This window comes from Mustela putorius, unplaced genomic scaffold, assembly GCF_011764305.1.
Source record: "Mustela putorius furo isolate JIRA1106 unplaced genomic scaffold, ASM1176430v1.1 tig00000592_pilon_pilon_pilon, whole genome shotgun sequence".
NCBI lineage: Eukaryota > Metazoa > Chordata > Mammalia > Carnivora > Mustelidae > Mustela > Mustela putorius.
In genome coordinates, this window is record NW_025421426.1 from 10,045,793 (window position 1) to 10,056,101 (window position 10,309).

A 10,309-nucleotide genomic window follows, 5' to 3' on the forward strand; every position below is an offset into this window, starting at 1 on the left:
AACACAGCAAAGGAAACCATCAACAAAACTAAAAGGCAACCTACAGAATAGGAGAAAGTATTTGCAAATCATATATCTGATAAAGGGTTAATATCCAAAATACACAAATAACTCACACAACTGAATAAGAAAAAAATGCAAACAATCCAATTAAAAAGTAGGCAGAGGATCTGAATGGACTTTTTTCCAAAGAAGACATTTACAAATGGCCAAAAGCTACCTGAAAATGTACTGAGCATCACTAATCACCATGGAAATGCAAATCAAAACCACAATGAGGTATCACCTCATACCTAATAGGACGGCTTTTCTCAAGAAGACAACAGATATTAAGTCCTGGCAAAAATAAGGAGAAAAGGAAACCCTTTACACTGTTGGTGGGAATGTAAATTGGTACAGCCACTATGGAAACACTATGGAAGTTTCTCAAAAAATTAAAAATAGAAGTACCATATGATCCAGGAATTCCACTTTTGAGTGCTGATCTGAAGGAAATGAAATCTCTATTTTGAAAAGATATCTGCACCTTCCATTTTCACTGCAGCATTATTTACAATATCCAAGACATGGAAACAACCCAAGTGTCCACTGACAGAAGACTAGATAAAGGGGCGCCTGGTTGGCTTAGCCGGTTAAGCGTCTGCCTTCTGCTCAGGTCGTGATCTTGAAGTCCTGGGAATCTGCTTTTCCCTCTCCCTCTGCTCGTCCCCATGTTTGTGCTCTCCTGCTCACTCATTCCCTCACTCTCTCAAATAAATAAATAAAATCTTAAAAAAAAAAAAAAGAAAGGAATAAAGAAAATGTGGTGCATATACACAATGTAGTATTATTCAGCCTCAAAAAAGAAGAAAATGCTGTTATTTGCAACAACAAAGATGGACCTTGAGGGCATAATGGTAAGTGAAACAAGCCAGAGAAAAACAAATACCACATGATCTCATACCTGAAAGTTGCTAAGAGACTAAATCTTAAAAATTCTCGTCACAAGAAAAACAAAACAAAAATCTGTAACTATGTGTGTTGATGGATGCTCACTAAATTTACTGTGGAAATCATTTCACATATTAATCAAATCATTATGTTGCTTTCCTAGAAGGAGTACAATGATATACATCAATTCTATCTCAACAAAAACAAAAGAATCCTTGTAATACAGCTTTAATCATTTCGGCAATAAGGAGAGATTAAAAACAGACAAAGTAAAATGGGTTCATTATTTTAAAAGGAAAATAATGACAGCTAATATTTACCGAGTGGTTCTCACAGGAAGGCTGTGCTAAGTGCTTTTACTACTTACTGTGCTCAGTGCTTTAACTACATATTCAATCTTTATAACAATTCCGTTCAGCGGGTACTATTATTAAGGAACTCACTCAGCATTCACATTTATTCAGAATATTTCCAGGATCTGGTAAACCCCTGAAATTTATTTCTCCCACTTAGGGCTGATTCGGAGCATCTTACTCTCTGAACCTCAGTCTCCACAGCTTTAAGATGTTAGCTGTATACTCTAGTCCAACATCTGCATTTCCGAATCCCGTATTACACGTCACTAAATATCCCATCTGCCCATGTCCTAAGCCAATTCCAGTCAAAGTCCGAATAGTATTAGGGCTATCTATGTTACCATCATGTGCATGGGAGATCTGGCTGCTTTACCCCCATGCCTCCTAAGCCAGCCAAAGGGCTTGTCAGTTTCTCCACCTTCCCAGTCCTGATGTCTTCACCCTGTCTAACCAACTCATGTGGCTGAGGCTTCAGCATTACTTTTTTTTTTTTTTTTTTTTTAAGATTTTAGTTTTAAGTGGTATCTACCCCAACATGGGGCTCAAACTTACAACCTGTTGATTAAGAGTGCCAAGCTCCACTGACTGAGACTGCAGGTTCCCCCTTCAGCACGACTTTTAAGGATGCCAGGGCTGACTGGAAGCAACTATATTACGCTCAAGGGTAGAGGAGAATATATTAAAAAAAAAAAAAAAAAAGTCCCTGAAGAGTTCACATTTCTTCATCTTGAATACTAGAGGATAGGTCACTGGGGTAATGTAATTTTGGTGAACTGGCAGTCATCCAAAAAAACCTTCAGAGGAAATTCTAAAATTAATCAATATACTGTACTATTTCTTAAGCAGTATGCTGGAACATAATTGAATCCTTGACTGAGAAACTTGCCATGTCTCAGGGCGGTCATCTGAACACTCAAACAATGTGGTTTTGACCAAGACCTTAATACGGAAATACATTCTATACCATGGCTCAGACATACCTAAAAAGAGCTGAAACAAAAATTTTACAAACCAAAGGTTACTCTTACTATACAAGATGCACTCTGAATTTTTTGTTGCTCTTCCTAAAAAAAGTTTTTCATTAAAAAAAAAAAATGCTGGAACATCTCCCCCCAAATAATTCTTTACAATACTAATGTGTAACAATGTGTGGTTTAAAAGCCACTGGTATAGGCAGCCTTTCCACGGCACTGTGTGGTTTTGCCAACATGTGACACGAACCTAGGAATGCAATGTTGTAAGCAACCAGTACTGGACACAGCATATGGGCTCTATTTGTTAACAAAATGCATTAAGCTGAATTATTAATTGAGGGATTCTTCTCCACCTATCAGAGCAGCGAATACGGGACAGTGTGAAAACACTCCTCTAATAAGGAGACAGTGGGATTTACCAGAGTATATGACTTGGCATCAGAAAACCTAGATTTATTTTCCAACCCCTAAAGAAATAATAGATCAGGACAATGACCTTTAATAGACGCTAAAACCATTCTGTAAAAGCCTGATGAGAGACTTATAATGGGTGGACCATGCTAACAATACCTGAACCCCCAATTAATCTTAAAATCACATCCAGTGAGAAAACTAGACTTTATTGCCTGCTGATGAGATACACAGCACCACCCATAAAGTTTAACAGCCACAAAAATAAAGGGAAGGGAGAACACATTAAAGGGATGCGATCAGGCAAAGCCAGAACGTGAGAAGTTGTACGGGACAAATAACCCGTTTTTTTTCAACAAATAATAGGCAAGGAGGAAAACGAAAAGAGGAGAAATTGCTATAAATTAAAAGACTTAAGAGACAACCAACCAGATGTAATAGGTGGACCTTGTTAGGATCCAAATTTAAATAAGCCAGTTGTAAAAAGACATTTATGAGATAGTTGAGGGAAACTGACTACCAAATAAATATTATTTTTTAGGAACTGCTACTGTTCATTTTTCATGTGTGACAGTGGTATTGTAATGACAGAGAAAAAAGGAGGGGAGGAAAAGTCCTTTCTCTCTTAGACGCATATTGAGGCATTTCCATATAAAATGACATATCGGCTAAGATTTGCCTTAAAATAATCAGTGCAAAAAAAAAAATCCAAGGGAGGGAGCGGGTGGGCATTATAGATGAAATAAAACTAACCATATGTTGAGAACTACTGGGTATGAGTACATTGGTATTTATTAACTATTCTTTGTACTTTTGTAAATGTTTAAAATTTTCCATATTAAGAAACTATAGGGGTGCCTGGGTAGCTCAGTGGGTTGGGTCTCTGCCTTTAGCTCAGGTCATGATCTCAGGGTCCTGGGATCCAGTCAGCATAGGGCTCTCTGCTCAGCAGGGAGCCTGCTTTCCCCCTCTCTCTCTCTGCCTGCGTTTCTGCCTACTTGTGATCTCTCTGTGTCAAATAAATAAATAAAATCTTAAAAAAGAAAGAAAAAAAGAAAGAAAGAAACTAAACTATAATATATAAAGAAAAGAAAACCTGGATTCAAACTCCAGGTTTTAGTAGATGTAGGACTTTGGAGGTCTCTTGAATCCTTTGATCTTTAATTTTGTCATCTGAAAATGGGATGATCGCTTCTCGGCCTTTTGGCTAAGATCAAGTGTTGTAAATAGGATGATAATCCTTGCCTCACACAACTGTTAGGAGGAAAGAAATGAGATCAGGGGTTCACCTCTTTGGAAAATCCAGCCCTTACTGATGACAATTTTGTCAGAGTAGAAATAGGTTATTGGCTGAGTCTGTTAGAATTTTCCAGAATTTTTGTTTTGTTCTATCTCCTTAATATGACAGTGTTTGCTGAACACTGGCCCTTTTCTCCCAAAAGAAGAGTCAAAACTTGTTAGCAATATATTGAAGTTCTCTAACGAGTTGTTTTCATTTCTTGTTTACTTCCCCAATTATTCATACTTCCTCTGCTAAAGGTAGAAAATAAATTTACAGGAGACTGTGTCGTTGAGATAAAACAGAACACAATTAGAAATCAATGTAATCTACACAGCACTTTGTTTAAAATATTCCAGGTGCTTTTAGGAGAGTAGATATATATCTTTCAGCACCAATGCTTCATATTAAATAAAAGGAAATAAGCAGAGGTCCAAGCCTAAGTAACACAAAGGGAAACTTGGCACTATCTGGCTTCAGCCTGCAGAATGGGTTGGAGGGAATCAGGGTGATCTTTCTATAACCCAGTTCCGATTAAGTCATTTCCCTTCCTTTCAATGGCTTCCCTCTGCTTTCAGGAAAATATCCAAATTCCTAAACAAAGGCTCAGGTGCCTCTCCAGCCTGACATCCTCCCTTTTCCCCTCCAAGACTGATGTCCCTTCTTACCACTGGCACAGTCAGTCATCCACTCTCCTCTTCTATACCTTCTAGTTAATTCTCCTGAAATGTCTCTCAAATCTGCCCTCTCCATTCCATTCCTGCTTCCACTGTCCACGATCAAGGACCCCCCCCCTTATTTTTTTGCTTTTACTCCCCCATCTCCCCAAACAGGACATATCCTTATTGCTTTTTCTGATTACAAAAGCAATTCATGCTCATAAAAAAAGAAAAATAAGGCAATAAGGAAAGGAATAAAAGTCTTCCCATGATCTCCTGACACAGACATACAAAACTTCTCTTTCTAGTACACTCCTGTTTAAAGCACCATTACTGACAACAGCCAAAAGGTGGAAAAAAACCCAAGTGCCCTTCTGTGGAATGGATAAACAAAATGTTTATACATATAATATATATACAACATGTATATATACCTACAATAAAATATTATTCAGCCTTAAAAAGGGACAAAATCTGACACAGGCTACAACACAGATGAACTTTGAGAACATTATGCTAAGTGAAATAAGTCAGTTCCAAAAAAATGTATTGCATGATCCCATTATATAAAGTATCTCGAGTAGTCAAATTCATAGAAACAGAAAGTGGAAGGATGGGTGTCAGGGCTTGGGGGGACGGGGGTGTAAATGAGAAATTCGATGGGTATAGAGTTTCAGTTTTACAAGAAGAAAGAATTCTGGAGATCAGTTGCACAACAATGAGAATATCCTTAACAGTGCTGAACTGTACACTTAAAAATGTTTAAGATGGTAAATTTTATGTTATGGGTATTTTACCACAATAAAAAATTAAAAAAATTTTTTTTAAAGAACTAACCTTTCTACATATTTTTCCTATAAATGTGTATGTATACATTTAAAAAAAAAACAAAAATGAGAACACACTGTACCATAATGAGCTTTTCACATCAAGCCATAAGATGTAGACATCTTTCTCATGTATATAGCTCCCACCTCATTCTTTTTTAATGGCTGATAGTATATATCATATGACTGCACCAAAATTTAACCAGTCTGTTTGCAGCTTTTCATATAATAAAAACATAATCAATAATGAATACTGTTACCCTGAAAAAATAAAAAATTAAAAAAATTCTGTTGCTTAAAAAAAACATAGTCAACATCTTGCATATTTTCTCATGTCTTATGATAGACATTTTTGTTTGTTTTTTGTTTTTTTAAATGTGTCCTGTTTCCGATATCAATACTCTGAGTTTCCCAAACAAAAATACCTCCTCCTTAACCAAACACCCATCTGTATCCAGTGACCTCCCCTCGAGCCACTCTTGTTCTCTATGTAGCTAGTATGGGCACATGTATTTGAAAGTCTGTTCTCAGGTATTTATTTTTCATGTTGTTATTCCCATGTCTCCTACAGTTACATTTTGTGACTATTACTATTACTATTCTATAAAGCTATTGCTTTTTGTCTACGTTCTACTTGCTTGTTTACTTAACCTTATTATACCTAATTATTTTTAACTTAATTCTCTTGAATTTTCTCAGCAGATCATAGGTAGACAATATATTGTCCACACAGTGATTAAAAGTAAAAGCTTTGGGCTCAGGAGGCAGACCTGGATTCAAATCCTATATGACCTGGAGTAAGCATTTTTTTTTTTTTAAGATTTCATTTATTTATTTAATTGACAGAGAGACAGCAAGAGAGGGAACACAAGCAGGGGGAATGGGAGAGGGAGAAGCAGGCTTCCCTGCCGAGCAGGGAGCCAGATGAGGGGCTCAATCCTCCTGGGCTCCTGACCTGAGCCAAAGGCAGACCCTGAATGATTGAGCCACCCAGACGCCCCTGGAGTAAAACATTTTACATCTCAATTTTCTCACCCATAGACTGGAAATCCTATTAGAGGTTATCTCACAGGATTGTTGTCAAGATCATATTATTAAAGGAGACAAGTACACGAAAAGCGCTTAACACCTATTAGTTCAATAAGTGTCTACTATCTGACGATAATGAAAATATAACTTTCCCTCCACACTTACTTACACCTTTTATTTATTTTTTGTTGTTGCCTTACACGGATGCACTCCTTGTCGGCAACTGCCTTGTTTCTGGAGAAGCCGTCAGGCTCCTCGGGAAGGATCTGTGCTGTGGACATCACCCACTCTTTCCTCCTCGGGAAAGGACTGCCATTGGTTTGCCCCTTTCATCTGGATTTTCTCAGCCTTTCCTCTCACTATTGGCTCTTTGCCATCAGCCTTTAAATCTGCTCACGTCTCTCTCGTGCTTAAGACTCCACCTTATTCCTGTCGCTCTCCAGCCTTCTCGCTCTCCCTTCACAGTCGAACTCCTGCGAGCTGCCTACACTTTGTCTTTACTTTCTCACATCCCACTCTCTCCTCATCCCACTGATACATTACACTGAACCTTCGGGAGCTGCCGATATTCTAGATTCCACCCCCACCACTTTACCAAATCTGCTCAATTAGGTCCCCAGTGACCTCCATATTCATTTACCCGAAAGACATGTTTTAATGTTTAACTTCTTTTACTTGAAACCTAAGCAGCATCCAGCAAAATTAACCTCTTCCTTCGGCCTTCCTCACTGCATTCTCCTAGTTTTCCTTCTAGTTCTCTAGCCATTCCTTCTGAGTATAATCTAAGTGAATTCTTCTTCCAACTCCAAGAGTATACAACACACTGGCCTTGAATGATCTAGGCCTTTCTTTTTTTCTTCTTTTCTCTTTTTAAAAATCTCTTCCAATATTAAGTTCCAGCTGTACCAGATTCATATCTGTACCCCACGAATGTACCTTGGAACGTGTTTGGAATACATGCCATGAGGGCAAGGATCTGTGTCCTTACTGCTCCCACAATGTCTGGTACATAGCAGGCGCTCAGTAAATAAATAAATATTTTAAGAAATATTTTTTTTGAATCGCCATAAATGAATGGCTGCAGTGTGAAAAACAGATTGGAGGAATGAAGACCACGAGAGAACAACAACAACAAAAACCCCTGGAACCCTGATCTTTCAAAACCATACCTCTGATCAAACACATGCAACATACACACACTGCCTGCCTAAAATCCTCTGACGACTCCCCAATGCCCCCAAGCTAAAAATCCAAACTCTTCAAAACTTACAAGGAGATACAAGGAAAGTCTTTCAGAGGGGGCACCTACTTCTCTCTGAAACATAGTCTAGCCAGACCATTTCAGCTTCTTGGAATCAGCCTCTACCCAGCCTATGAAATCCTTGCTGAGGCCCAAAAAGCCTGCACTCTATCCCTTGGGCTTTGCACATAAAGCTCTCTCTGCCTAGAACATTGTGCATTTCAGCAGCCTCACCTGGCCAATATACCACCAGCCTTCATGTCTCATTTTGGAAGTCCTTTTAGAGTCTCCCTTTGACCACCCTCCCTAGCTTCAGTCCCTGAAATCTAGGTAAAATGCCTTCTCTAAGCGTTCAGTCCCCTGTAAGTCCAAAACCATGGCTCAAATCGCAATGAATTCTTATTTCTACTGTAAAACTGGAGCTCCCTGAGGACAAGATACCTCACTCACTTTACCCCTGGCAATCACCCCAGGCCCTGCCATACAATACACGCTCAGTGATGGACTTTCTTGTAGTAGTAGTCATGATAAAAGCTCCAAGATACGGAGGACTTACCTGCAAAGGTTTTAAATATAATTTGCCTTATAAGACAACCATTATCATGCCCATTTAGCAGATGGGAAAACTGATGCACAATGAAGTCAATCCTCTCTGGTCCCAGGAGAGTCTCAAGGACACACATTTTCTGCGGTTTTGAGTTATTCCCAGAGCCCCAAACAGGGGGGGGGGGGGGCTTTTTTTTTTTTTTTCCTTAAAGAAACTTTCTGTTAAAGCCATGCAATGGGCCCCAAATAAGCAAACAGCCTAAAGCGCACAGCAAGCCAGCGGCGAGCGGGGTTAAAGAGCAGGAGGGGGCGCCGACCGGGCGCGGCGGATAAAGCTCTGGCCGCAGCCTCCCTCCCGGGGGTCCCCCGCACCCCAGCCCCGGCCTGCGGCGACGAGTCAACAACCGAGCGGCGCGTTTGGGTCGCGACTGCCCGCTCGGCCCTGCTCACCTGCAGTTCCGCCGCCTCGCCGAGCCCGGGCCGCCGGCCCGCAGCGCCTCCGCTGGGCTGCTTGGCGCCCGCAGCGCGCAGCGGAGCGCGTTGCCTTGGCGACCGGAGCTGCCGAACTCCCGCGGCGGGCGCTACGGCGGCTCGGAAGGGACCGGGAGGGTTCGCGTCCCGTTCCGCGGCCTCCGAGCGGCGGCAGAAGGGAAAAGGAGGGAGGAGTTGGGGTCCTGTGCCGCGAGGGACCAAGGTGGGGTTTGGCAGCCTGGATCTTGGCCCCGGGAGAAGGGGAAAGGAAAGGAATGCTGAGGGAAACGGGGACAGCAGGGCGGGGGAGGGGTGGGGACTTGTACCTCGGAGCCTGCCTTTGCCTCAGTTTCTCTCTCTGTAACCAGATGCGGAACCGTTCGAGAAGAGAACAGGGCCATAGGCAGAAGCTTGCTAGCCTGGGACTATTTAAAGTCGAGAAAACTGATGTGGGAGGAGTGACAGATGCATTTCCCTTTAATCTCAGAAGGGGTCGTGTGGCAAAGAATGAATAAACTTGTTTCTTGGGGCTCGAGGTGAGAATTAGATCATCAGATCTCATTTCAATGTGGCAAGTTTACTTTAGCTCCCGACCAGCAATTATACCTCTTGAAATAATCCTGCAGATATACTGGAAGGTGAGCACAAAGGATGTCCATTGCTCCTATAAAATGAATGACTACAGCAGGAATTAAGAGAGACCGAACGAAGTAGGTACAGATGTGGGTATAGTTTCGATAAAGACCCATCTTCAAGCTATGCTTACATGAGTGGTCTGACTAGTCTTGTCTTTGCTTCTACTCTTACTTCCAACCTTACCCAACTCTGTCCCCAGTCTGTTTTCCACCTTGCAGCCAAAATGTCCTTTTTAAAATACGAGCATGATCATGTCCTTCCCCTGCTCGAAATCTTTCAACACATATCCCTGTGTCACATTCAGAATAAAATCCAGAGTAGTAACCACGTTCAGCTTCATCTGTCTTCATTCTTCCTCTTGTTCATGCTCCAGCCACACACTGGCCATGTTTTTAGGCAAAGCATGTGTTTAAACACACACACACACACACACACACACACACATTGAGAGACCACCAAAGCCCAAGACCACAGAGGCACAAAATGGTGTCATTTAGAATTCCCAAAAGGTGCTCAATACATAATCTAATTGCAGTTTCAACCTCCCCTAGAGATATAGTCTTAACCAGTCAGCCAGGAATTTTTCAATCCTCACGGAAGTGTCTGCCACCTGCGCCCTCCCCATCCCCCAATGAAGGACACGGTAATGAGCGTAGGACAACAGGCTTTCCCCTTCGAAAGCGGCCTTGCCTAGAACAATCCTTTTCTTTTACTAATGACGTTTTCCCTCTCACTCTCCTTCCGGGAGATAATCAACTTTAGACTTTTATCAGTGAGAGGAATCTACATAACAATCCAGGGTAGTACTAAAACAATCCTTATCTTCCATTAGTTTCCCGGGTGTATTTACCTTCCTGCAGTCCGCTTCCCTAACACCCTAAACTCCTTTTCATTGTCTTATCTCTTCTCTACAAATTTAAAATTTATCATCCTTTGTCAGAAAGGTATAAA

At 41.0% G+C, this 10,309-nt stretch overlaps 1 protein-coding gene across 1 annotated transcript in view; it reads right to left on the reverse strand.

Annotated features, from left to right (window-relative positions):
- Positions 1–8,826, reverse strand: part of PKIG (cAMP-dependent protein kinase inhibitor gamma) — a 95,944-nt gene extending 87,118 nt beyond the window's left edge. Inside the window, exon 1 of the mRNA XM_045082171.1 lies at positions 8,702–8,826. The gene's annotated coding sequence lies outside the window, so the exon portion shown is untranslated. The remainder of the gene's footprint in view (positions 1–8,701) is intronic.
- Between the last annotated feature and the right edge of the window lie 1,483 nt (positions 8,827–10,309).